At 45.8% G+C, this 25,554-nt stretch overlaps 1 protein-coding gene across 2 annotated transcripts in view; it reads right to left on the minus strand.

Annotated features, from left to right (window-relative positions):
• Positions 1 to 25,554, minus strand: part of LOC142564533 (uncharacterized) — a 103,704-nt gene that overhangs the window by 23,821 nt on the left and 54,329 nt on the right. Inside the window, exons 17-28 of one of the 2 annotated variants that reach the window (XR_012824594.1) lie at positions 25,345 to 25,493; positions 24,336 to 24,418; positions 20,562 to 20,656; positions 18,371 to 18,629; positions 15,801 to 15,891; positions 14,664 to 14,777; positions 12,088 to 12,177; positions 8,855 to 8,933; positions 8,048 to 8,166; positions 4,932 to 6,065; positions 2,751 to 2,888; positions 269 to 354 (exon numbers count right to left, since the gene is read on the minus strand). The gene's annotated coding sequence lies outside the window, so the exon portion shown is untranslated. Of the gene's footprint in view, positions 1 to 268; positions 355 to 2,750; positions 2,889 to 4,931; positions 6,066 to 8,047; positions 8,167 to 8,854; positions 8,934 to 12,087; positions 12,178 to 14,663; positions 14,778 to 15,800; positions 15,892 to 18,370; positions 18,630 to 20,561; positions 20,657 to 24,335; positions 24,419 to 25,344; positions 25,494 to 25,554 lie in introns of those variants that run through there. The other variant, XM_075675552.1, reaches the window with a different exon arrangement.

Here is a 25,554-nt window from a genome sequence, read left to right on the forward strand (position 1 = left end):
ATCAGCCCTGGTGCCAGCTGGTGACCACAACCATAATTGGGGGAAGTAATGTACAACATAATTCACGGGAAGTCATGGAGTGCTTAACCTCTCACACTATCTTTGGCCTAGCAGTACAATCTTATTAGCTGCACACATCCATCGGCAAAGCCTTCGATTATGCACCATTTCTACGCAGAAGACGGTCAGTAGGCCCACTGGCCAAAGTGGCAATTTGGATATTGCAAAATGGAGATCCCAGAATCACCCAAATACGTTTGCAACAAACCTTTTAAGCACACGTAAATGGCCCACCGTTGTCTTCACCTTCACTACGGTTATTTCTGCACGTTGTTAAGAGGCCCAGCAATGATCCTGTGAAAATAGACTGCAGTTACTCGCATAATTAAGCGATGCACACTTTGGGGCACATTTGCTGTGTGGGGTACCTTCTTTTCGCGTTAGGTAACTGTTTTACAGTAAAGAATACATGCACACAATTGACAACATTCTGGTCTGCTGCCCCTGAAAGGCGCGGCGGGCCCAATTCATAGCGAGAAGCTCTTGCTGCTTTCGCCAGTAGCACGCGTGCAATGCTGCTTTCGCCAGTAGCATGCGCCAGTGCACTGCATGCTGCTTTCGCCAGTAGCACGCGTGCAATGCTGCTTTCGCCAGTAGCATGCGCCAGTGCACTGCATGCTGTTTTCGCCAGTAGCACACGTGCAATGCTGCTTTCGCCAGTAGCAGCGTCCAATGCTGCTTTCACCAGTAGCAGCGTCCAATGCTGCTTTCGCCAGTAGCAGCGTCCAATGCTGTTTTCGCCAGTAGCATGCGTCAGTGCACTGCATGCTGCTTTTGCCAGTAGCACGCGTGCAATGCTGCTTTCGCCAGTAGCAGCGTCCAATGCTGCTTTCGCCAGTAGCAGCGTCCAATGCTGCTTTCGCCAGTAGCAGCGTCCAATGCTGCTTTCGCCAGTAGCAGCGTCCAATGCTGCTTTCGCCAGTAGCATGTGCCAGTGCACTGCATGCTGCTTTCGCCAGTAGCACGCGCGCAATGCTGCTTTCGCCAGTAGCAGCGTCCAATGCTGCTTTCGCCAGTAGCAGCGTCCAATGCTGCTTTCGCCAGTAGTAGCGTCCAATGCTGCTTTCGCCAGTAGCAGCGTCCAATGCTGTTTTCGCCAGTAGCATGCGTCAGTGCACTGCATGCTGCTTTTGCCAGTAGCACGCGTGCAATGCTGCTTTCGCCAGTAGCAGCGTCCAATGCTGCTTTCGCCAGTAGCAGCGTCCAATGCTGCTTTCGCCAGTAGCATGCGCCAGTGCACTGCATGCTGCTTTTGCCAGTAGCACGACTGCAATGCTGCTTTCGCCAGTAGCAGCGTCCAATGCTGCTTTCGCCAGTAGCATGCGCCAGTGCACTGCATGCTGCTTTTGCCAGTAGCACGCGTGCCGTTGCCCCAGCATGGTTCTCATGTTCCACTGTACGCGCCATCGCCTTTGTCTAGAAACCGGTCATAGAACTGGAATGCAACACAGGCAGAAAACTGAGCAAGAAACAATGAAGTTGTCACATTTTATGTAGAAGAAAGATCATGCAGAGCCCATGCGTCACTGGAATCGCTGTAGGCGAATATTTGATGAGCCAGCACGAAATAATGACGCATCACAATAAACGCGAACAGATTTGGGTGATGGACGCGTTTTGTAATGATAATCACCACAGTGGTGCACCTTGCAAGGGTTTCATTAAGTTTTATTTCCAATGAAACCCTAACACTGACAGAACCAGCGCAAGCTTGTGTATTTCGCAGTACATTCTCATATTTGGCCGACTGTGGCACAGTAAACGCTCCCGAAAACGCTCTCGAAGTATTTGCCTTGTGGTCTACCTTTGTCAATAAATTAACCAGCTGCCCGCCGAACTGCTATGCGGCTACGTACGATATGAAAATTTAATAAAGCTACCAGAAATCCTCGGCATCCACCGCCTAAAGCATTCCTGGAACCATGGCATGCGTGCTTTTGTATCAGAGTGCCAACAACCCACTGTCCCGAGCTGCTGTCAAATAAGTAGAGAAACCTTGCAGGAGAACGCCTACCCCACGGTCAAACCATTCTAACTGCCGAGAATATCACGCTGCTGGGGTAGTTTTGTAAGATCAGGCGCCAGCCAACCAAGATTTTGGACATTCGTGATTTTGGACATGTATACTATGGCTGAACACACCAGTGAGGTTATCTTGACATGCCTGTCGTATAGTGACGTACTGTCGCGCTCAATGTGAGCTATGCATATGAGCAGGGAATAACCACTGGTATTTAAAGAGTACCAAAACGCGCGCCAAAATTAAGGAAACACAATTAGACACCATATGAGAAACGTTTGCGCGCGTAGATGATGTGAGCGGAAGCTAAACTGGAGTAATGGGATGCCTAGTACTTCTGTGAACAGCAGGACAGGAACACCCGCTTGACTTCCTCCAAAGGTGAACAAACGTCACGCAGCAGAGTCAGCTGTTCTACCAGTCACTTCTGACAGTTCTCGACGCATTTCGTGAGCACCACTTTGAGGAGCCCGAGGGATTTCGTAATTTTACACCTACGCGTAAAAATTGCGAACCATCTAAATTGACAAAGGAGCCATCAAGCGCAATATAAGCAGGACAGCAAGATGTTACGGTGTGCGTATAAACAAACGCAGTATTTCTGCATGCAGTAGCATAAGAAATGTGATCACGTGCACTGCAAGCACGAAAGGAAGCCCCCCATCCGAACCTTTATTTGGAAGCAGAGCAGGAAGCGTAGTGTCCCTTCGAGCTCCTCGAAAGACGTCGACGTCATAAGGTGGACTCGTGTGAACGCTGCTTACTCTTCCTAGTTTTCTGCACGTCGTTGAGCGGCCCAACAGCCATCCTGTGAAAATAGGTTATCTTGAAAGGGTAGCCGGTATCTCTGTTGTGGCAGTTACCAATGCCCTACTACTACTGCCTTGCACATGTATTTCGAGATTTTTCTAGTCCTTCGTTACATCTACTTGTCTTATCATTTTACATTGACCGCTTACCACCGGCTAACAATTGCGAAACGTTATTGCTCGGCATAGGAGCGCGTGTATCTATCTGAATATTGTTGGCTTTTTGTCTTCTTTATTGCAGCCAAATGTTATCTAATCAGATTGCATGCGCGAAGCAAAATAGCTTTAGTATCTAGACCTTGCGCGATCATCAGAGTTTCCGCTACAACCTTGCGCGAGTCAAAAATAAATAGCCGATGACTCTGAACCACAGATCAGATTTCGAGGACCGACGACTGTACTCGCCGCTGGCATTGTGCTGAGTGTCGCGTGTTTTGATGGGCACGAGTTCACCCAATGAAACTTGGTCGCGTGACATGCAATGCGTCACTGCGGTACTTCGTCACGACAACGCAACAATATAAAGTACGCACCACATGCTATCTGCGGTCCCTTAACGGGAACGGAACAATTCACTACAATTTCTGACTGTGCAAAATCCCCGTTCACTCTTTTGTAGAAGGAAGCCACGAGGGTTGTCAGTTTCTTAACCGCTCAGGCAATGTGCTCTTTACTTCTGAGGCCCACCAAAGCAGCAAAGCCATGGATACAGTCGTCATATATGCCTCTCCATGGCGCTAGGTATGCCCATGTGACGAGAGCTTTCCATAGCAATGCCAGGCACACCACACAGGCAGGCTCAAATAGGGGCCCCTGACCTCAGTAAAGAAGAGGCAGGGATGAAGCTTGAATGATCGCATGCCGCAGAAAATCCTGCCCCGACACACAGCCGCGCGTGCTTGCCAGGCAAAGCGCGTCGTGCCAGCAGATGCCGTGACTGTTCGGCTTCAAACTTTCTCGCGCTTTTCCTCACGGGGCGTTTCAGAATGGTATCATAGCGGGGCCACCTTTTCTGCGCTCTCACGGCGCAAGGTTCTTATATTGCCAGGATTTACCTTCGTAATTTAATAACATCTTGAATCGGGAGCCACTGTCGAGAATTCTGAAAAAAGTGAGGTGGCATTAAAATGTGACTGCCTGCAATTTCACCATTTAAACAAATGCTGCTAACGAACTACTTCCAGCTCGCCTGGGAACTCCTCTGCACGAACGCCACGTTTTAAAAGGTTTGCATTGTCAAAAAATAATAAACGACCCTGAATATGTTCTGCGGTGGTACAATCGGCTCGATGAAAAAACTAAAACTTGGGCGGCCTGCCATCGACAAATGCTGTTTTTTGCCGGAAGAATTTATCTCTGGAACTTTTCGAACACCCACTTTATTACGTACTCGCCTGCACATATCACGCTTTCAACATTAGGGCATACTATCTCATTAAGACGAACTTTTTGAGACTTCCTGAGGACTCTTACTCAGCTGACAACATTTACTCAGCTTTTTGCTCTACAGTGTCTTTCACAATCGCAGCCTTGTTCGTGGCCATTGGCCAAACATCCATATACGACTGAACATCAGAAAGTGAATACATGCTATAGTACAGTTTACACATGGTATGCAATGCTAGAAAAGTCACTCACTCACTGCTCGCCCTTGCAACGAAAATTGCGTCACATATGAAACGAAAAACGCTTCATGTAATCTGTCACGAAATATCTCAGGCATTTTACCACCAAATGAGTGCGTTGACAAATTTATGGTATCAGCAGGCACAGCCTCAAAGCTTTATATCAAAACACTAAATCCTACAGCTTAAACGCAAAGATGAACAAACCATACGCGATTTCACGGAACAATAGTATCTACGAGATGTGGTTGCAACTAAGTTATTTCGAAGAAATCGCTGCACATTAAAACGTGCACTAGAAAACGTGTGTAAACTACTGTGCCCACACTGCTTGCGTAGGTTTTCCAGTGCTGCAGGCTAAGTATGAAATTCAGTTACATGAACGCCACGTAGCAGTGAAATCCCGACCCTCCTCACCGAGGAATCCGAGCACGGCGCAGTTTGTAGACGGCCAACAGCACTGTCATGGAGACGACCCAGACGTGGTTGAGCTACTTTCCTGTAGAAGTCATTTATGAGAAACAAGTAGCACGCAGTGAAGCACTGAATGCCGTTGGTACTGCACAGTACTCTACTTTTAAAAATGCGCTTCGAGTTTACGATATCCTAGGTGATGCAAACATTAAGTTGACCAGCGCGTTCATTACTTTTCATGCTCTTTTAGAACGTTACCTGTTTTCGCCCGACTCATTTGCACACCAAGAATGCAGCAGTTTGGGGCACCTACATGTCGCGTGCAAAAAACTTCATCGTCTCAACTGTGGTGGCTTTACAATCTACACCTCAATGACGTGGACGTCTCGTTTAATTTATGTGGAACGCAAATGCCAATCGACTTTATTAGAAACTTACTGCACACTTGATTCATTGGCAACGCTACTGAGGGTGTAGCAATTCACGGGAATGGTTTCGTGGAGTATATCTGCACCTTTTTAAAAACGCAACAGTGCTTTTATGAAAGAAATTGAATGCAACCTCAATAGCAGATTGTATGGCTAATGCATTTCAAGCAACCCAAGACGACTGCCGAAGGTTTGTCATGGTCACAAATTTGCGAATGGAATAACTTATTTCACCTGTGCCGCAAAAACACCTTTGCAGCCTGTTTCACATTTCAGAACACAGTCAGTGGCCACACATTTCTATGTATTTCAAAAACGTCATTTCAGTTATGGATTTTACGATAGAACTTCAATGCTTTTCGTTGTGCTAGTGAACCGCGAATGCATCATTAGCTTCTCACTGTCACTGATGACACCGCCTTGGACTGCTCCTGGAAGTGATTTATGTACTTAATTGTAACTTGCACCTCTTTATAATGTACACGAAAATTTCTGCGAAATAGATAAGAACATATAACCGGGGTGGTGGGCGGCATTCTGCAGCAACCAGCCTAGGTAACAAAATCTTGTTCGAACTCATAAAATCTGGTGCAGATTACATTCAACAGGTGCATTGGAATGGGGCTAACACTTTTCACAAAACGCAACACACCTTTGCGCACCTCCGCCGTCCTTTACAGCACGTTGTGAAGCGACTCAAAATTGGGTCCTGTAGGAATAGATTCAAAGAAATTTTATCACAGTCTTCTACTTCATGACAAAAAAAAAACTTTTGAACGCGAACATGTGTCACTAGTTTGCATGCGCTTGGAACACGGACGCAGCTAGTTGTAACTTACAAAATAAAACGGATTTCAGCAGGCAAATGATAGATGTAATTGTAACGCACAAGGCTTTGCTTACCTGAAACAATTATTTCATAGAAATAATTTTGCAAAGGAGCTTTTCGTTTTTAATGATAGCTTGCGAATTATTTCTCCCTCATTACTGTGAAATACAGAAGGTTGCGATGCTGGTGATGCAGTAACTCAAAGCTGCAGTTCGCACGAGCTGTAACATGCGACTGCGAGAACGCTGCCTGGCCGACACACACTACACCTCTCAAAGTCAACTACTCCCGCGCTCTCCTGTGCTCTGAATTCGCAATGTTGTGCCTGTATGTTTTTCTTTTTTTTACCAGGGCACCCTAGCTTGTATAGACACCTAAACTTGGGAGGTCATCTTCCACAGCTTTTATTGCGACAGCCACTAACTATATGGATGCTCCCAGCGAATTTTTGCGGTCGCAGTCGTCGCCGTCGGTGGGGCGCTTCACATATTACAGGGAAGCTGTGTATGGCTAGCCGATTGGCGGCGCCAATGGTGACGTCGTTGCTCTCAGTCGTAGCTGAGAGCGCGCGCAGCAGTTTATCTCCGGCCCCGAAATGGGTAGGCCGTGCGTCACACGCTCTCCTGAGGAGCCGGCAGCTTTCCATCAGCAACGCTGCGAGCAGAACCGGGAACGAGCTCGCCTATGCCGTGCCCATGCTGCCGCCCAGGAAGAACGCGCTCATGCAGCCGAGCGCAATCAGCAAATGCTAGCCGAGGATCCGGCACCCTACCAAGCCGTCGTTTAATGAACCGTCGGGATTAACACAGTTATAAACACCGGGGCCGCCCGTTTCAGCTTCGCTGGTTAACCCTCTTCTACGGAGTGCTTGGGTGGTGATACATTGAGTTATATGCATGCTATATCTTTATCCAGGCCGTATAGGCGGGTTGTATTGCTACACTAATCAATCACTAAAGTGGCTCATACCAGGTCTTACGTTTCTGACAAAATTATTCCTCATAATTCTGAGAAGGACAGCCTACAAACAATCATGAAACAGGACATACGCAGCGCATGCATTCTTCATATCAAATCTTTCAGACTTAAATATTAAGAGTAGAAAACACCAGTGCTCAGACCTGAGGGGATTGTATTGGCGTGGCTCTTTACGGGTAGCGTATAGGCGCCTGTGCGATGTCATTACAGGCCTTACACGGCGTGCCAAATCTTTTCAGGGTACCAAAAATTGACGTAACCACGATGTCGCGTCCGCTTTACTAGGCCCCGCGTATAGTTAACTTTCCATTGGGGGGGTGTTACGTGCCAAAACCACTTTCTGATTATGAGGCATGCCGTAGTGGGGGACTCCGGAAATTTCGACCACCTGGGGTTCTTGAACGTGCACCTAAATCTAAGTGCACGGGTGTTTTCGCATTTCACCGCCATCGAAATGCGGCCGCCGTGGCCGGGATTCGATCACGCGACCTCGTGCTCAGCAGCCCAAAGCCATAGCCACTGAGCAACCACGGCAGGTGCGCCGCGTATAGTTAGAACACCGTGCTCGAACTATGAAGTTCTGGCAGACTTCTACGACTACTTGTGTTTTTGGAGCACACGCCAGCCTCAACGTCCTTGGTATATAACACTTGCCACACTGCACAGTTCATAGGCTGCATCCAATGAAGCCTATGAACTGTGCAGTGTGGCAGGCTGCATCCCATGCAGCCTATGAACAAAACAGAGCAACAGCAACTTACACGCAAGAAAACAATACCTATCGCGCAGCATTGTGTTCATTGCCATCTAGCCCGAAATTGTGGCCAGTAGTGACGATCACCCTCAACATGAGGAGGTACATGAAAGCAAGTAACGCCACCAACCGGTGCAGGCCTAGCGCTCTTCAACCGGAAGCCGATGCAGGATGCATTCCGGCAGTCCCATAGTGCTGTTCCACAGCGGTGTCATGGTGGCGGCCCACGTGTATCATGGACAACCCCTCCTGCCACAAGAGCCGCGTGACGCACAAAAGTTAGTAGCATGCACTTGACATCCATGAGCACAAGTATGCATGAAAGCTCTAAAGGCGCAAGGTGCAATGTGAAGTACGCTTCTCGATTAAGAGCACTAAATTAGAAGTCTGGTCGATGTCATTTTGTGGCAACGGTAACACATGGATGAACATTAAGCTTGATGACTAAGCCCGTGATCCCTGTGTTAACAACAGAAGACAAGCTTATTGGGCTTCGTTAATGGTAGTTTCATCGTAGTTATCTATGAAACTCAAAGTGACACTTACCAAAACCTATTCATTACGGTTAAGAAAACGTGTTAACGAGAGATCACCCTGACTTCATCTTAGCTTCTTCGTATTTTACCTATCGCATCCAACTGAAGTATCATCTACCCTAAGCTGTTCATAGAAAGCGGTTTATTTCCGTTTGGATCCCCAAACAAGAATGGTTCCAATTGGTTTGAACCGGATTGTGCTCGCGACATGTTGAAAACGCCCGGTACAGTGATTTCTACATCAAGCAAATTTTACCCACAAATGCTGGCACTTCATGGATGAAGAGCTCTAAGGCAGGTGGCCAACATAAACAAAAAACAGATTTCCTTCCTTTGGTGTTCACTCTGAAATTGTCGCACCATAGTTCTAGTTTTGGTTCGAAACTCGGCACTCAACTCACCCAAAAGGCCCTGACCAAGATTGCTCATAGGGGTCAACATGCAGGAGGGCCTCCACGAACGTCGCATGGCAGGCTCAAGCTGAAAATAAAACTTAAACTTTTACGTTCACTCAGGGCAGCAAGTGAAGCCTAAAATTTGAAGATGCTAGGTCTGCATCTTACGCACTCCTGCCAAGTCGAAACAAGACAAGCACCAGCAGTGCGTGGTTCACAGGACAGAATTGTAAAAAAAAGTGAAAATCAAGCCTGTAATTCATCGATTGTGGCTAAACAAGCATGTGGCCGAACATGCAAGGCAATAAAAAAATTGATCTTCTGAGTTTATACGCCATGTTTTCTTAGGTAATGTTACGTGAGCATAAGCTTATTTTTTGTCTCTTCCACCAAAATTTACAAACCGCATGAGCCTATGCAATATTGTCCAAGGACATTGAGCAGACGTAGCATTCAGCGCAGTATCCTCTAAGAATTATCTACTGTTACATTAGCACAGGTTTATTCTATTTGTTCGGTTAAAATTCCTGCCAACAATGTGCATTATCACCGTAATGATAAAGCTGGATGCAGCTCATATAGCTGAATTTTTAGAGTGGAGAAAAGGCTTATCGGTGTGCATCTCATAGCCTAGGGACACAGGCAGCCAGTTAAACCTATTTACTGTCCCATGATCGCTGTCACGATCAAAAAGGAAGACTCGGCAGTTGAAGGCTTGCCGCACCGACCATGCAACTATTCCCATTGCCGAGAATATACCTCCCCTTGATGCGGGGATGGGGTGACTGCCTCTCCCGCACGTTGTCTTGAGTGGCCCAGCCTAGGTTCCCTACAAATGCCCACGATGGGCGGCATAGCCCTTGTTAAACAAGTTGGTCACGTTGGACAAGTTGGACATTTTGCAGTCTAGGGAAGTTCTTTGCAGTATAGCGGAATTTCCACAACAGAGTCAAAGGACCCCCCCCCCCCCCCTTATTTCCCACTTGTCCATTTCTGGTTGTTGTGTCAAGTTTTCACACATTTTGCACGATTTATAAACACTATTGCTATTTCTTTCGAATGACGAAATGAATGATACCGTACTCCTAAATCGTTCTGTGACTATAGCGAAGCAGTTTCTGACTCGCCGTGATTGCTCAGCGGCTACGGTGTTGCGCTGCTGAGCCCGTGGTCGGAGTCGCGGCCACAGCGGCCGTATTTCATGGGGGCGAAATGCGAGAACAGCCGTGTACTTAGCTTTAGGTGCACGTTAACCAACCCCAGGTGGCCGAAATTTCCGGAGTCCTCCACTACGGCGTGCCTCATAATAAGAAAGTGGTTTTGACACGTAATACCCCGTAGTTTAATTTTCTAATTCAGCATTTTCTAGTTCATAATTTGCTGATAATTTCTCACTTGTTGGGTCATGCCTCTCGGCATGCAACGCTCCACAGTAAGTGGACGGATGCATTGTATTGTATTGGGTTTTATGGCGCATAAGCAACTCAAGCTATCACGCGCCAAAAACATGGTATAATTTATTTCGAAAATTGGGTATCCTCAGCGAAGGTCCTTGTCCGGACAAGGACCCTGAGGAGCCCAACAAATCAAATGAAGACATCAGCCTTCTCAGGACTGAGAAATTAGGTGAGGTGCATTATAAGATACCTGAAAAAACTGGGTAAGAATTTTTAGAATTAGTAGTTCTGTGATATTTCGTTTAGGATCGCTGCGTCTTTCAAAAAACTAAAAACAGATGAAGCTCCTACAAGTGGTTTATGTCCTAAAAGTAGACTGGGATGGAAGGGAATGCGTTCATTGTAAAATACAGTAAAATATTATGCAGCAGTTCAAAACAACCTGTCGCCTCTACTGCTAAGCACAGTACGTAAAGCGCAGTTGTCGGCAATGCCCACACTGTATCGCTGCCATCCCGCCTCCGCGCGTTTACCGATGCGACAAACTCGTGCATTATCTGCACGCTGTTCCCTGAATCGAAGGTAACGTTGCAACACAAATAGGGGCGCACACAACTCTCGGTACATGGAGGAATTGGTTTTACTGTACGGAATGTGCGATCTAGGCTCTTTAATTCAAGTCTTGCAGTGCCCCGCTGGAACGCCCAAGGAACATTATAACAGCAGAAACGGATGAGCACTGCTTGCAGAAACCAATAAGAGCTAAAAGGAAGCTTTCGAAGATCTTTGTTAGAGCGGTGCAGATTTTTCTAAGTGACGTTCCATCTCAACGCTTTGTAATTTTACTGAAGGACATTACTTCAGGCTACTTCCAAGAGTAAGCTTAAGATCAAGATGTTTGAAACTTGGCTAAGCGCAAGAGATAACATGCTTTGTTTGACGGTGGATGCCAGCAAGAGAATATATGACCACTTTCCCCACGTTTTTAGCAAACGTCCCGAAGTAGGCCCAAGCTAGGAAGAAAGCCGTGGAGAGAGGTCTAATATTCACCAGACAGCACAGTTATGCACGACTCGCATAAAGTGCTTCCAGGTGCAATGCAGAATTTTCATAGGTGCAGATGTACAGCGCATTCATTGCATTGAATACATCCGGGGTACTGCTATGCGAAGTGACACGTGCGTTTTTTTTACGCTTGTGGCATTGATACATCGTGTTCTCATATGAGCACGCTAAAGTATAATTGCCATAATACTTTTTAAGCTTGCGAAATTTTTAACACAGACAGCAATTATATAACTCCGACAATTACTAGAATCCCTCAATGTTCCATGTCTTGAATGAACATTAAGAGATGTACAAACAGGAAAGTGCTCAGCCAGGCGGAGCATGGAGAAGGGCATTATGTTAACAAATAATGTGACCACACGCAGATAGCTTTTAAATGGCGTCGTGCAAGTTAAATACGTTAGATTGTCAAAGTCCCTATTATCACAAATATATTGATAGTGTGCCGAAGAATCATCAACCCAGGTATATGCACAGGGAGTGGGGTAAGGTGGAATACATTTAACAGCATCCTTGGTTTATATTCTAGCATCTTCAAGGCGCCCACTTGCACTGTCACGTAGGGATAAATATTCGATCGCTTTCATGTGATTCAGCCCATTTCACTGAGCAAAGCTCACATCGCGGTGGCCAAGATCAGAAATGGGTACCAAACTGCCTCCTTCAGAAACTGGAGGCTGATACGTGCTCCAACTATCGGGTTCCTTGACTGCACTGTTTGAGAGGGGCAACCTCTCAGATTCGAAGCGCGCCAGAAATACAAGTGCAACGAACCTCTCCAAAAGCTTCGACTTCAAGCCGGTGTCTGCGCCATCGTCGCAGCGTGGCTTTCCCTGCACGTTGTAGAGCGGCTCACACGGGACACTGCGAAGATAAAGATTTGTTCAACACCTTAGACAACTAGCAACACACCGTCGCACACGGCAAAGAAAGCAGTTCACTTTCTGATAATACAGTCACACTAGCTGACATGTCTTTGGGAATTCTCTATACCATGCAGATGACAGCTCAAAGATATGTGAGCCGACGTTTCAGCTACTTCGATATCTTTGTGTAGTCGTGATCGTTATATGGAGATATTGTAGAGTGCAACAGTACACTACTCGTCTGGTCTTTCTGGTTAGTGCATTTTTTGTGTTAAGTTTATCCCAAAGGAACCTTCAACGAGCACCCAATCTACTGTTAAATGCGGACTTTGCTCTCCAAAATGTCCGACCGCTCGATCGTATTTTTTGGAATTGGCCCATGAAGTGCTTGATTGCCCATGAAGTGCATAAAGAGCCGCCAAGAACACCAGAACGCGGATGCATACCGAAAACTGCACATGAGGGGCCACAGCACAAGAACATCCACGTGCAAAACGCCTTTCAAAGAAGACGCGTTAAGGCAGGTTGACAGTCTTTAAGGACAACGCCGGCTTAGCCAGCACCTTCCCGTTATGACAGAGTGATGACAAATAGCATCTGCCTTGCGCATAGCTACTATCGGCAGGTTTGCTAGAAGGGACCCTGAATGCCAAAACACCAGGTAAGGTAAGCAGCGAGGCATAAAACACCACCAGGTAAGACAAGCAACGAGACATAGCAAGCTTTATAAGAATTCTGACTTCACTAATAGGAATAGATTGCCATTAGTGCAAATATAGCAGTCATTTTCGTTATACATGCAATATATACATATATGGCCAACAGACTACTTTCACTATTTGTCGCTTATAGGACAAACACGTTTGTATCGATACCAGTAGGATCCAATACACAACAACTATTTGTCTCCTATACCACTATTAGTGTGTGTGAATTTCTACCAATAAGAGGCCAATGGTCCATTTGTCTATTTGCTGCCGATTCGTCCTTCGTTGCAGGAATGGTACTAAATATTTGTGGTGGAAGCAACTTCGTGATAAGTCTCTTCTGCGTGTTTCGACTGCGGGATGAGCAATACACTTGTCAAGCGTATTGTCAAATGCGGACTTTGCTCTTCCAAATGTCCGACCGCTCGATCGTATTTTTTGGCGGATCTAGTTGCGTAGAGTAAAACCAAAAAGAAAAAAGATTATTCGACGTTGGTGTCATCTACTTCGCGCCATTGGAGCCCGCGCACGCGCAATCGAGTCAACAGCACCTTAACCGGTAGCCTATCACGCCGGGCCTTTGAAGTTCGCCCAGCGGCTGCAACGTTCGACGTCTGCACATCCGCACTGCGTCACGACAGACGAAGTGTGATCAATAATTGCAAACTATGGTTAACTTCCGCCACTTCATTTTTTTTCGATGTTTTCGCAGCACACGTGTGAGCACTAAACATCGCAAGAACACAGACAAGATATAGGAAAAGACGAACACGGCGCTGACTTGCCACACTAAAGGTTAATATTGAAAAACGACGAGTAAAAAAACACTGCCACGACACCAAGCCAAATACTTCAGGAGACACGTCACTTCACCTTCTGATCAAGGAACAAACGTTTGGCAGAAAGTCACGTCAACGAATATAAAAAGGCTTCATGATAACCTCGCAGGTAGGGACTTATGCCGATACAATATTTCTTGGAGCATTGAGGTACAATGACACCTGCAACAATAAACAACAAGATGCGAGCCTATCCCGTTTTTAACGTTGAGTGCATGCTCCTGAAGCTTGCAATTCATACACCCGTTCGCTCTATGTAGGCGTTTCTGCATGAGCAGGGAATTTGGTAAACTTAACAGTAGAGTTAACATAGTTACCGTCAAGAGCAACTATGCACCCGGTACTTGTCAAACATCAGACTTCGACTCCTACATGACGAAAACAAATTGCATATTATATCGGCCCGTCACGTTTACTTTTTTCACACTTTCAGCACATTCTTTTACTGACTCGGTCGTACACTTGCGGCTCTCAAAAATCGAGTAATCAACTTTCTAACGAGTGCATTCATTTCTAATTCACATTCTCGTCCTCTGTGGCCCTGCTTTGACGATAGCATTCACAGGCAGGCTTTTGACAGCAAGCTTCATACTCACGTCCAAGAAAATACATTTTCAAAAGTGTATATGGCAACAATATTTGATAAAATCTAAAGGTGCATATTTTTGCAAAAAAATCGAGGATTTACCCTTGTAAATTCCCTAAATTTGTCCCGTAGAAGACTAATGGCGAATCGGCAAATCGAACCTGTGGGTACCGGGACGCCCTGGTGTACCACTTTAAGCAATCATTGTCGCCCCTAGGCGTCCCAGTGCTCTTCCGAGCAATCTGTCAAAATTCGCCATAAAAAGCTCAGGCGGTGCATTCTTGCACACAAGCACACAGGTAGTGCAAATGTGTAAACAGGATGACTCCAACAGAAAAAAAGCCGGTCTTACCGATGAACGGTTTCCACAACGTCCCCGTGCTTCGGCGCAAGCTGTGACTATTGCCTTGTTGGCGGAAGCACGTTGTACAGCGGCCCAGCAAAGGTCCTGCAGAAATGCATTTCACTGCAACAGGTCCGCCAACAACCACAGTACGTTGTCCGAAATTAGCTTACGTTTTATTACAACACATTCACTCTCATGCGGTTGTTTTGTAGAGAAAGGTCCTTTTGACTGCTTTTTTGATTACGATCTTCTGCCTGAAGTGTAAAAAATTGCTGTCACTGCATCGTTCTTGGGGCGAAACTGCCCATAGCGTTGCAAGCATCAAATTTGTGTGGGACAGCCGGCTACCCTACCAATCGAGCAGAGGCTACCCTACCAATCGAGCAGATGAAAAGCGTGTTCACAGATCAGTAGTAGGAGAGAAGAAAAATGTTCGCTGCACGTGTGCACAGGCATGATTAAGCTTTGACAATTCTGTGCAGCAAAGGCTCGATAGAACGCACACACGCAATCTTGACCTCAGGAGCGATTACTCGAATTATTATTCCTTAATATTAAGCCCGGTGCTTCTGGAATTGCATATATGCGGCTTACTAATATTCTTGTCATCCGCTTTCAAAAAAATTGATAATTTAATCTAGACATCTGAGTTGTCACAAGCAGAGGAAAGCAACCTTGCATTCTGCTTTTAAATCCTTGAGATTGGATAAACATTCAAGAAGCGGAAGAAACACGGCGACGTACTGCAGAGTAGTTTCACCTTGATATTTCTGTTTACGCAATGAAAGTCAGTTTTCATAATAGACGTTAGAAGCTGGTTATTCCGCTTTTCGCATGTAACGTTAGTGTTTACTAAAAAATGCCTTTTTGTATCGCAACACACCAGCCGACAATAAACATCGATTTCAAAAGCAGGTATGTCCCATAGCCATGTTCGGGTATCGGACGATTGTGAACAATTTCAACTTTACCAGTATCCCCATGTAACGAATAGCAAATTCTCATAACAACTACGTAAAACCAAGGTATTTTGAGCAATAAACAAAAGATTCCCCTATTGTTTCTTCCCTATGACCTACGGAAACCATTTAGGTCTCACCGTCTACAAACTTCCCACAAATTTCAATATGGAAATCCTCCTACCGACTCTTTTCCAACGCTGTCGAGCGGCTTGGTAAGTCCCTGCGTTGTCGTAATGAGTTTCCGCACGTTGTCGAGTGACCCAACCATCGCCCTGTGGAAAATAATCCCGATATCAGCGATTTTACTGGGGCTCGCGAAAAATTCAACGTTCAATACTCCTCACTTTACCCTTCCTCTTATGGCCAAGTGGTTATAAGCTTATAATTTTTCTGCTTGGTGTACTTTACTATGGGCAACGTGGCTGTGCATCTATTAAGCTATTGCAGTGCCACCGCGTGGGCATTGAGGCGGGCAGCAATGCATGGCCGCCAACAAGTTGGAAATTTTCATTCACATTGCCACGTTCAATAAGACCCCTGAAAGGTAATTTTTTATTCATTCGGTTCATTTACGCCGACGTTTTTTTTAAGTGGCCAGCTTAACGGCACTTCCATGCAAACAAACGGCTGGGACCCAGCGTTTGAGCTGCTGGGCTGCTAAGCACAAGGTCGCGGGATCGAATCCCAAACATGGCGGGGGCATTTCGATGGCGGCGAAATGCGAAAACGCCCGTGGACTTAACATTTAGGTGCACGTTAAAGGTGGATCCAAGCAACGGTCCAAGTGCCGTCCGTTCCGCGACGGGCGACGCATCACGTGACTGTACGTGACGGATTAATGCTGTCCACGCGTCGTACGCGACCCCCACGGACGTAAATTGCCGAGCTATTTTTCGCATCCGGATTCTGGTGGTCGGATGCTGTAGATTTGGCCTAGGATGCTCTACAAAGCACCCACGTGATACCCTTGCCTAAAGCGAGGTATCATAGTGTCACCTGCGGCCTTGTTTTCGCTGGTATTGCTCGCCGCATCACGCTGTCCTACCTTTCTATACGAAGTCCCACAATCGACAGCAACTGAATGTGCTCTCTTGTCAGTCGAAGCAGCCTCTGGTATTCCTCAACGTCACTGACCAACAGCTCTCAGCACAAGTGGTTTTAGGATATAGTGGTTTAGGATATATAGTGGACGGATATAGCCCATGTAACAATACCTCTTTTGATTAAACAAGTACTTATCATCCGACTCAAAATAACAGCCATTGCGGTCAACCATCGTTTCCTTTCGATCTCCAAACGCAATACTGCGAAAATGGCTACTGCCTTCGTGCTATTTCCCGGAAGTTCATGCCCGCTGATGGTGCCGACAGCCGCAAACTGTTAAAAGGTGAACGTGCGGTGAAAAAGCAGCGTGCCTCTTCGTGAATTGTCTCTCCCGAGTCACAAAATACCAATACTGTCGGTACGACCCAAACATAGCCAGGATACTCTTGTTAAGGAATACAAATAGATGCCGTCGCTATTGCAGCACACTCGCAAAACAAGATGCACGTCAGGTTGCATAACACGTGGAATCCAGTCAGGAATGTGACCCAAAGTCAATTTCGCGTGCCACGACTAGCTAATATTGATTTGAGTGTGTTCAGCTCTGTGTTGCATTAAGCCCGAAGATTCGTTTAGGGCCCGGTTAAACCTGTCATTAACAATTGCGCTAAATATGTGCCTAAAGAAAAATTTCGCTTGCTGTAGTGCGGTTGTCCAGCAAGAATTCGTCCTTTCTGAGATGCATGAATGTGGAAATCTCAGTGTGCTCTGGTCTAGCTCTCTCTCTTAAGAGGAAGCTTTAGCTCAAAGAGAACTACAATTTCCCTGTCAAAATGCAGATATGCTTTTACAAAACACTGTTGAACTGATCTGAATGAAATTAGTAGCATTTGAGGGAAACCATTAGTTGTGATTACTTTAGTAAGCCGCCTTCATTTAGGGACAATTTACCAGTACCAAAATTCTGTAATAGAAAAAGCACGAAGATCAGGTATCTAACTCTCTACCAAATATATGTGACAACTCTTTAAACTGGATCCGTTAGAGCATAAATTGCAGTTATATTTGATATGTCGTACTCTTTAATGGTATATTTCAGAGGTTGTATGACAAACTAGATATGCGCATTTTATTTGTATTTCAGCTGCAGTTCACTTAACTGTGGTATTGTTTTCATTGTTGAGCTGCAGAGTTATGAAGTCTTGAGTTTAGTTCTTTTTAAATTGACAGCCTTATTAAAGCTGCTTCCCAGTTCCTGTATTTAACCTCAGTATTTAAATATAACATACACTATTAAATTTGCTACTGTGGTACCCAACAGCAATTGATTTCTGTGCACCCAGACCCCAAATTTAGAGCTAACGAGCTAAGCCTTCCTCTTGAAGAGCACACGCCCATTCACACTTCAAGTCTTTCACGGCTTTATCATTCGCGATAACTGCAACGGAAAGCCAGACTGCAAACTCACCACGAATGTTAATGCAAGGCTTATTGCCGAGAAAAACACTGGCTGCCAGTGTGCGCGCCGTAGACCCCGCGTTTCCGCCTTGGATCCATGAGAACACCTCGCTGAGAAGTACTCAACCGTCTCGTACAGAGCTGCTTATTTCGCCTCCTCCAACTCCCAAGTCCGACAGAGGGTCGGCCAGGCCACAAAGTCAAACAGCATAGAGCACTGTCACATTTTCTGAATAAGCAGGTCCTCACCATCAGCCAATGGAGCGTCCTTGGTCAAGAGCAGCAGCAGCTCGCGGTTGTGGCTCACGTTGAAGCCTGCCGAGTTGTTCCTATTCTCCTTCCGCATTGCGGCAGCCAGGGGCGGGGCTCAACAACAGTGTCTGCGCTTCACTGCCTCTGTTACGGGGGGGGCACGTTGCGGAACGGCTCAAGAGCATCGAGAGCCAAACAATGGTGTCTGTGCCGTCGCTAACCCCTTTCGACATTGCAGAGTAGCTCAGCTGACATCCTGTGCACGTAACCCACGAATGAGCAACAATGAGCAACACACAGTGTAGCTTCAACAGGCAATGTTCTATAGTCGCAACTTTGCCCTACCCTCAGGGGCCATCCGACAACACTATTTCGGATTCTCTGCTATGCTATATTTGCCAGTGCAAGGGATTGTTTACATTCCGTATCTTGTCACTGTATACTCATTATGGCGAAACGCTGCAGCCGCATACTGGAGAAAGGACACGGCACCAGTCTGCATAGATATATACTTTACTACGTCTTCAGTAGAAGTTTAGTTGGCAGCTCAGCGAGCATCAGCGTAACCTAGCGGACGAGCAAATGATGAAAGAGCGACCAAGGGGCGCAGCAGGGGATGGAAGACGTGAGTAGGAAATTGAAAAAAAATTTTCAGCAGTTTTTTTCATGAAATTGAAAGTAAGGAAGGAGAAATTCAATAAAAATAAGGAGATTATGGGGCTTGGCGAAAGCGTGAGAAAAGCGTAGTGCAGCGACGATGGTTACGAGATGGCGCCAAAGTAGCGCGCGTCGTCTGCCAGTGCGTCTTCGGCGGCTCCTGCGATTCGCAAGAGAGTCGCTAATTTACTGATCGTGGTACCTGCGTCTGTTCGCCGCCATTCTCCACTTCGCGGCACCCGTCTTACTGTCCAGCCCGCTACTTACAGGCAGCGCTCCGGGCACGATCTTGCTACTCGCCACCCGTTTCTTAGCTGTCATCTTGCCACGCCAGGTGTCAGCACAAGCCTTACTGCTTTCCTCTGCCTCTCCATAGAGGCTATCATTATGTAGTATTGGGAGGCTTCTTAGCTTTCCTCCTGCTACCCAGGTGTCACCACATTCCTTACAGGTTTGGTTTGCTTTGCATCTTCACAGAGGGCGCGAGACTTTTGAGACACTGACATTGAAAAATGTATGGGAGGGTAGACATATATAGCTCCGCTGTAGAAAGCACGAGACATACGCCCAGCTCCCCTTGAAAATTGCCGCCATTGCACGATACCCCTGTAAAGGATGCACCGCCGTAGATGCACATATGCTGAGGTGCAGCCGCTGTACTGCACACTTATGTGGAACGAGTTTGCTTAGGCTAAGCAGGGTTTGCGCCAGGAAAGGATGAGCGGAATGTGGCTCTGCCAGTGTTTACAAGGAACAAGCGCTAGTTGCACACTAGTTAAAGTTAACATCATGTATGTAATCAGTGCTAATATTGTGTATTTGCCACATATCACCGTAGACTGCACTATTCACGGGATCAGCCCACCTGGCTTCTTTGTCAAAAAAGGAAAAGGTCAACAAAGACAAGTCCGACGTCATCATGCATAAAATACAATACGAATTAGATACGAAGTGAGCGAATAGTGAACATTAAAAAAAAATACACAAGAGATACATACAAAAAAAGCAACATACAATCGTGAAATTTTTTGAACCACCATGTACGCCTGAAATTATTTGAGCCAGTACTACACCGTCAACAAGTTTCACCCGTAAGCTGGAGCATTATTGGCGATAGCCACGGCTTAAAGTTTGTTGTTTGGTATAGCAACCGTTAACTACGATTTGAAACGTTTCCTGGCTTTAAAGGAGGATGTGTACCAACACTGGAAGGCAAATAAGTTTTGTATAACATGCACAACAAATCTAGCATTTTCTTGGACGTCGCAACTATCGGACCCTATCTGCACTATTAGGCGAATAAATGCAATATTGTTGAGAGCCTATACTGAATGTGTGCTTACAGGAGCCTATAAAATCGACTGCAACCTTATTCATATCTCATCACCGTCACCAAAAAATTGCGTTGTCACACGTCTCGCCATATTATGGCGAGCTAAATGTTGCTCGGCTACTTGTTCTGCAGAACGAGTTTAAATTATTGTAATGACTGCTAGGAAAAATGGCTGTAGTTGCGTGTAGTGGTCCATACCTTCTGCTACTCCAAAGACAATGCTGGAAGGCTTTCACGAACGTCCCATTGCCGACTCAGGTTGCTGGTTCCAGGAAGAACACCTCTTTATAACTCTGGGATAAAGTTACACCAACAGATTAGCATACGGTCTCAAAAGCCAATTCATTGCCATCAGTCATGAATTACGATCGATTGCAAATGGTCATCGAATAATTGCGAGCGGCCCTAAAATGATCAAATGCGTTATTTCGATAGTGCTCAAATTTAGTCATGATTATATTTTTCTTCTAAGATGGACTGAATCACTCGTCCTTTTTAAGTACACGCACGTCGTTATAACGCGACCGGATATAACAAAATAATCCAATTCAAATGAGAATGCAATTTCATGTAATATTCTCGCAGAGACGTCTATTAAAAATTTCATAATACAATTATATTGTTCTATGGCTGAATACCGCAAAAATCATTCGATGTGGCAGCTCAAAACTTGTGCAATGAATACACCTTTATAAAATACTGGTCTTTCTGACCACGACGTGTAACAGTGCTTTAACCGTGGTATTAGGCAGTCATCATCACCCTATCGCTGTCATACTTCTCTCATTGCGTCGTAGGTCGGCGCGGCCTCGAGCTTGCACAGACATCAGTGCAATCTCAAAGGACATGAGCGTTCCAAGCGAAGCTACTGCGGCGAGTTCGCAGCCTTCCTCGTTCACACAGCAAAACCAAGGCCCACATGAAAGCGGAGGGTCAACTATGTAGTCGGCGCTGTTTGAATACGATGGACTACGATGGCGGGACGCAGCGTTCTCCCTACTCTTTTGGACCACGTCGCCCATTTCGCCAGTTTCACGGTACCAGCCACTTAGAAAGCAAAAGCGAACTGCCATATTGTTAGAACAGCAGGCCGTCACGTCAAGTGCCGAGAAGGTTCGTGTTACACGCGCCTTAGATCCTTTTGCCTTTGCTTAAGATTGAAGCTTGGCGAAAGAACACAATCAGCGGATAGCATACGCCGCTGTGAACATCTTAGCCAAATTCGCGTGTGCTCCTGAACCGGTAGACACGTTTAGATTAAGAGCAGCCGGATCTTATCGACAATTTTGTATGAGAAGGATGAATTAATGACTAGGTAAAGACGTAGGCATGCTAATTAGGCGAGGTATAAAGAGGCAAAGGGTAAACAAAGATATCTTAGGACCATTTATGGGCTACCGTCATAAAGAATAAAGATGTCGCTTGGAATAGCCTGCCCATGGACAGGTAGTGATAGCAGGAATAAAAATAAATTGGCAAAAATAAAGTATATTTACTGACGTTAGATGTGATGTTAATTAGTTCAGGAAATCGGGCCAGGAAGTATTAGCGGAATATATGAATACACAAATGGAGGATGTAGATGTATATACTGATTACAACAGCTCTCTAGCGCTGTATCTGTGCGATTAACAGAACCTTATGACAGTTAATAAGGAGAAAAAGGTCATCAACAGGTAACGTGGCAATGCACAAAAATGCAGTCCTGTGTCGCCTACGCCAGAAATGAACGAACTGGTAGGTGTAATCGAGCAGTAAAAAAAATACGAAAAAAACTGTTGGAGTGGAAAGAAGAAGCTACGTAAGTTGTGGAATAAGGAAATAAGTTATACAAGATCATAAGCAGGCGTCTAGAGATCATACAGAAGCCAAAAAGCCGGGATCACATGAAGGAGGGGTGCTCCTTAGATGGAACAAGTACCGAAAACCGGAAAGGCTGGTGAGTGAGCTTGTGCAAAAAAACAACTTAATATGTACAATGAAGGCTGGGTGCATAGCGTTCGCAAAAAAAAAAAACACACACACACAAAGGCGCACCAAAAATATCCTGGAACCACCTAAAAGCACTCGACTAAAAAGTCCTGAAGGCCCTCATCTCGGAGGCATACGGCGCACGGCGGTACATCGCAGTCGTTATACCTTTATCTCTATTACTGTTCACGCTATATGTTAAGCGCTTAGAAAGATGTGTGCAAAACAGTAATTAAGATTTCATTTATCCTACATCCGTACTGGCCACGCTATCAACAGAATGTCCCGGGGCTCATGTGCGGACGACATAGCTCCACCACCATACAATGCCAAAAATATACAGGGACTTGCGAATACATGTGGCTACGCGATGACAAATATAGGCTTTAAATGTAGCGCGAATAAATCGGGTGTAGTGTTCGACCCATTGTCACGCAATAGAAATGCAGCATTAACGAAACATACCACTTTCGGCCAGCAATAAGTATGAGGCGGTGTGTAAAAGTAGTGGGGCTTGCGCTAACGTTCACAAACCTCATTTTTTTCTTAGTATCAGCTATCGTCCACACATGCTAAAGAAATGCGAAGGCATCCACTTAGCGAGACCCGTAGACAACGGACACCTTCCAGAAGCGCTTGTATTAAAAAGTGGATGAAGCGTTACACGTCAGCGGAAGAAGTTGATAGGACCCGCTTCATTACAGGCGTAGGTAACGCTACAAGGTAGATATAGAAGGTTTCATAGCGAAAGGTTAAGGTGATCTAGGCCCAGTGTTAGACGCAAAAATGCATGCATAGCATGCCTGAATAGCTCAAGCAGCACAGATCAATATTTGTAACGGCCCCGTTTCAAAGTTAATGTCAATAAATCATCGTGATCAGCAGCATAATCGTAGAGAGGAGGAGAGTTAGGAGAACGAAGAGCCGCCGACCGCTCAGAGTGCGTCGACGAAGACTCGAACATGCGTTTCGATGAAGCCGTCAGGCATTCGAGCCTATGCCTCGTGGTAGAAAGCAGATAAAAAAAGTCCGACGCCAGGATCCTTTCCAGAGTGTCAAACTTTAAAAGGGAAAGTCAACTATATGCAAAAAAGGGAAAGTCAACTATGTGCAAATGCACATAGTTGCGGTACAAATAAGATGCGGAATGCGTGACCAAAACACGATAAAAATACAGGATTTACGTAATTAAACGAACGACCATAAACGTCTTCGCCTTCAGCGTCGACGCTTGAAGTGCGTGGTACCTATGGATGACGTTTCCGTGTCAGCGCGCGACACTCGTGCCTGCGTCCTTTCAGCTTGACAATTCTCATGTTTTACTGAAAGAAAAAGCCTTCATGGAGTCGACACAATTTGTCCAAGGATTTCAATTGATTGCTGCCACAATTTGTGTTTCTACTGTTTCCTACAGGCATCATTGGAGATCTGACGCTTCGACAATGAGTTGAATCCTACATAGTTCCAGCATGAGTCATGAAAATCACAGTGAAATACCAGAATTATTAGAGAGGTACATGCAGGAAATCATTAAAGTGCGCGGAGGATTGAGAAAGTCACGATATTGGCTCAATGAATACGACGGCATTAGGTGTTGTCCCACTGCGCAGGGCAATAATGGAAAGCATAGGAGAACGGTTGCAACTTGTTGCCATATATCTCCGAGACCAAACTGACACTAACTGCGGTATCAAAGATACGCATGTTAAATTAGGCATCACTTCATGGTGCGTAGACAAAGAAAAAGAAAGAAAAACATTTTTGGGGGGCTTTGAAGTGATGGAGCACCTTGAAATAGCGCTCGTGTCGTGGTGGCCAAAACGAATGAATGTAGCACTAATATTGCCTTCTGCAGGAACAGGTAGCCAATTGGTGCTCCGACTTCTTGGACAGCGTTGACTGCACGTATCGGATCAAGCATCCACACTTACTCATAAAGACTGCATATAATGAGCATCGCAGTTCGCAAGCTTACAACACAAAAAAGCAATATCAACGAACCTCCGAGAACTTCTAGTGCCTGAGTGTCCCCCTTATTGGCCGGGTAGCTTTCCCAGCACGTTGTAGAGTCACCCACTTGGATCCTGTGGAGATAAGAAAAACGAAGTCTGTTCCCTTGCTCACGATACAGTTGCGTTAACCGACATTTCTCGAGTGGTTGCCTGGACATTTCCGGAGATTTCGGAGCTACAGCAACCACAATGCATGTCTTGCTACAGACGAAGTTTATTATGACAGCGTTAAATTAGACACAAAAACACATATTCGATAGATGTGCTATTTCTTAGCACATATCCATTACACGCTGACTTGAAATTCTTTAAGTTACTTTCATATTCAATAATTTGGTAAATGCATTATCGTAAAGAAGTTTGTTCGATGAATAAGCGCATTATATAGGCAGCATTTACGCCTTATCTAATAGGCCTTTCTCATTAGAAGGACCTCACCACATACCCACGCTGCCTGCAATTAACGTGGGAAGGGCCAGATGGCGGGACAGCCCTGAATATCAAAACATGAACGCTTGCCCTGAATGCCGCCTGGTCATCACGGCCCACGGAATAAATGTTTGCACGTGCACGATGCGATAATGGACGTCCCTCGGACAAGTCGGCACTTGATATTCAAGGACAACTGAAGCTGAGCCAGAACCTTCCGCTCATCACAGAATGACGAAAAGGGGCATCACGTATGGGCATACAATGAGTAGCAGTGGCAGCTGGCTTGAGAAGAGGGACCCAGATTGGCTGACCGATGTGAAGGGAGATAGGCAGTGAGGTACAGCAAGCCCACAGTACTCAAGTAATGTTGGGAGGCTAGTGTTCCTCATAAAGGCATCGAGAAATACTCATCGCGCAAGAAACAAGTGAAAATTGGAACCTTGTTTGGTTGAGGGTTCATTTGAGCACCCTTAGCTACAGCTTCTCTGCGATGCATTCTGTGGGGCTTAATGCACGTGTTTTTTGAGAATTCCAAAACTAAACTACGGCATGGAAGTACTGCACACCTGTTTTATTAGGAATGATAATCCGAGGCAGGGTGGACACCGTGGAGTCCACGGAAGCTGCAACGTCATGGGGCGGACTCATGACGACGATGGAAACTTCCTGGCTGTCATGGTTATGCCTGTCCTTGTGCTACACGTTGTCCAGTGACCTATCCAGACCCCGAGGAGAGATAATATCGCTGGGCTGAACTGGGGTAGTTAAGACATTTC

The sequence above is a fragment of the Dermacentor variabilis genome, chromosome 11 (genome assembly GCF_050947875.1).
Source record: "Dermacentor variabilis isolate Ectoservices chromosome 11, ASM5094787v1, whole genome shotgun sequence".
Lineage (NCBI taxonomy): Eukaryota > Metazoa > Arthropoda > Arachnida > Ixodida > Ixodidae > Dermacentor > Dermacentor variabilis.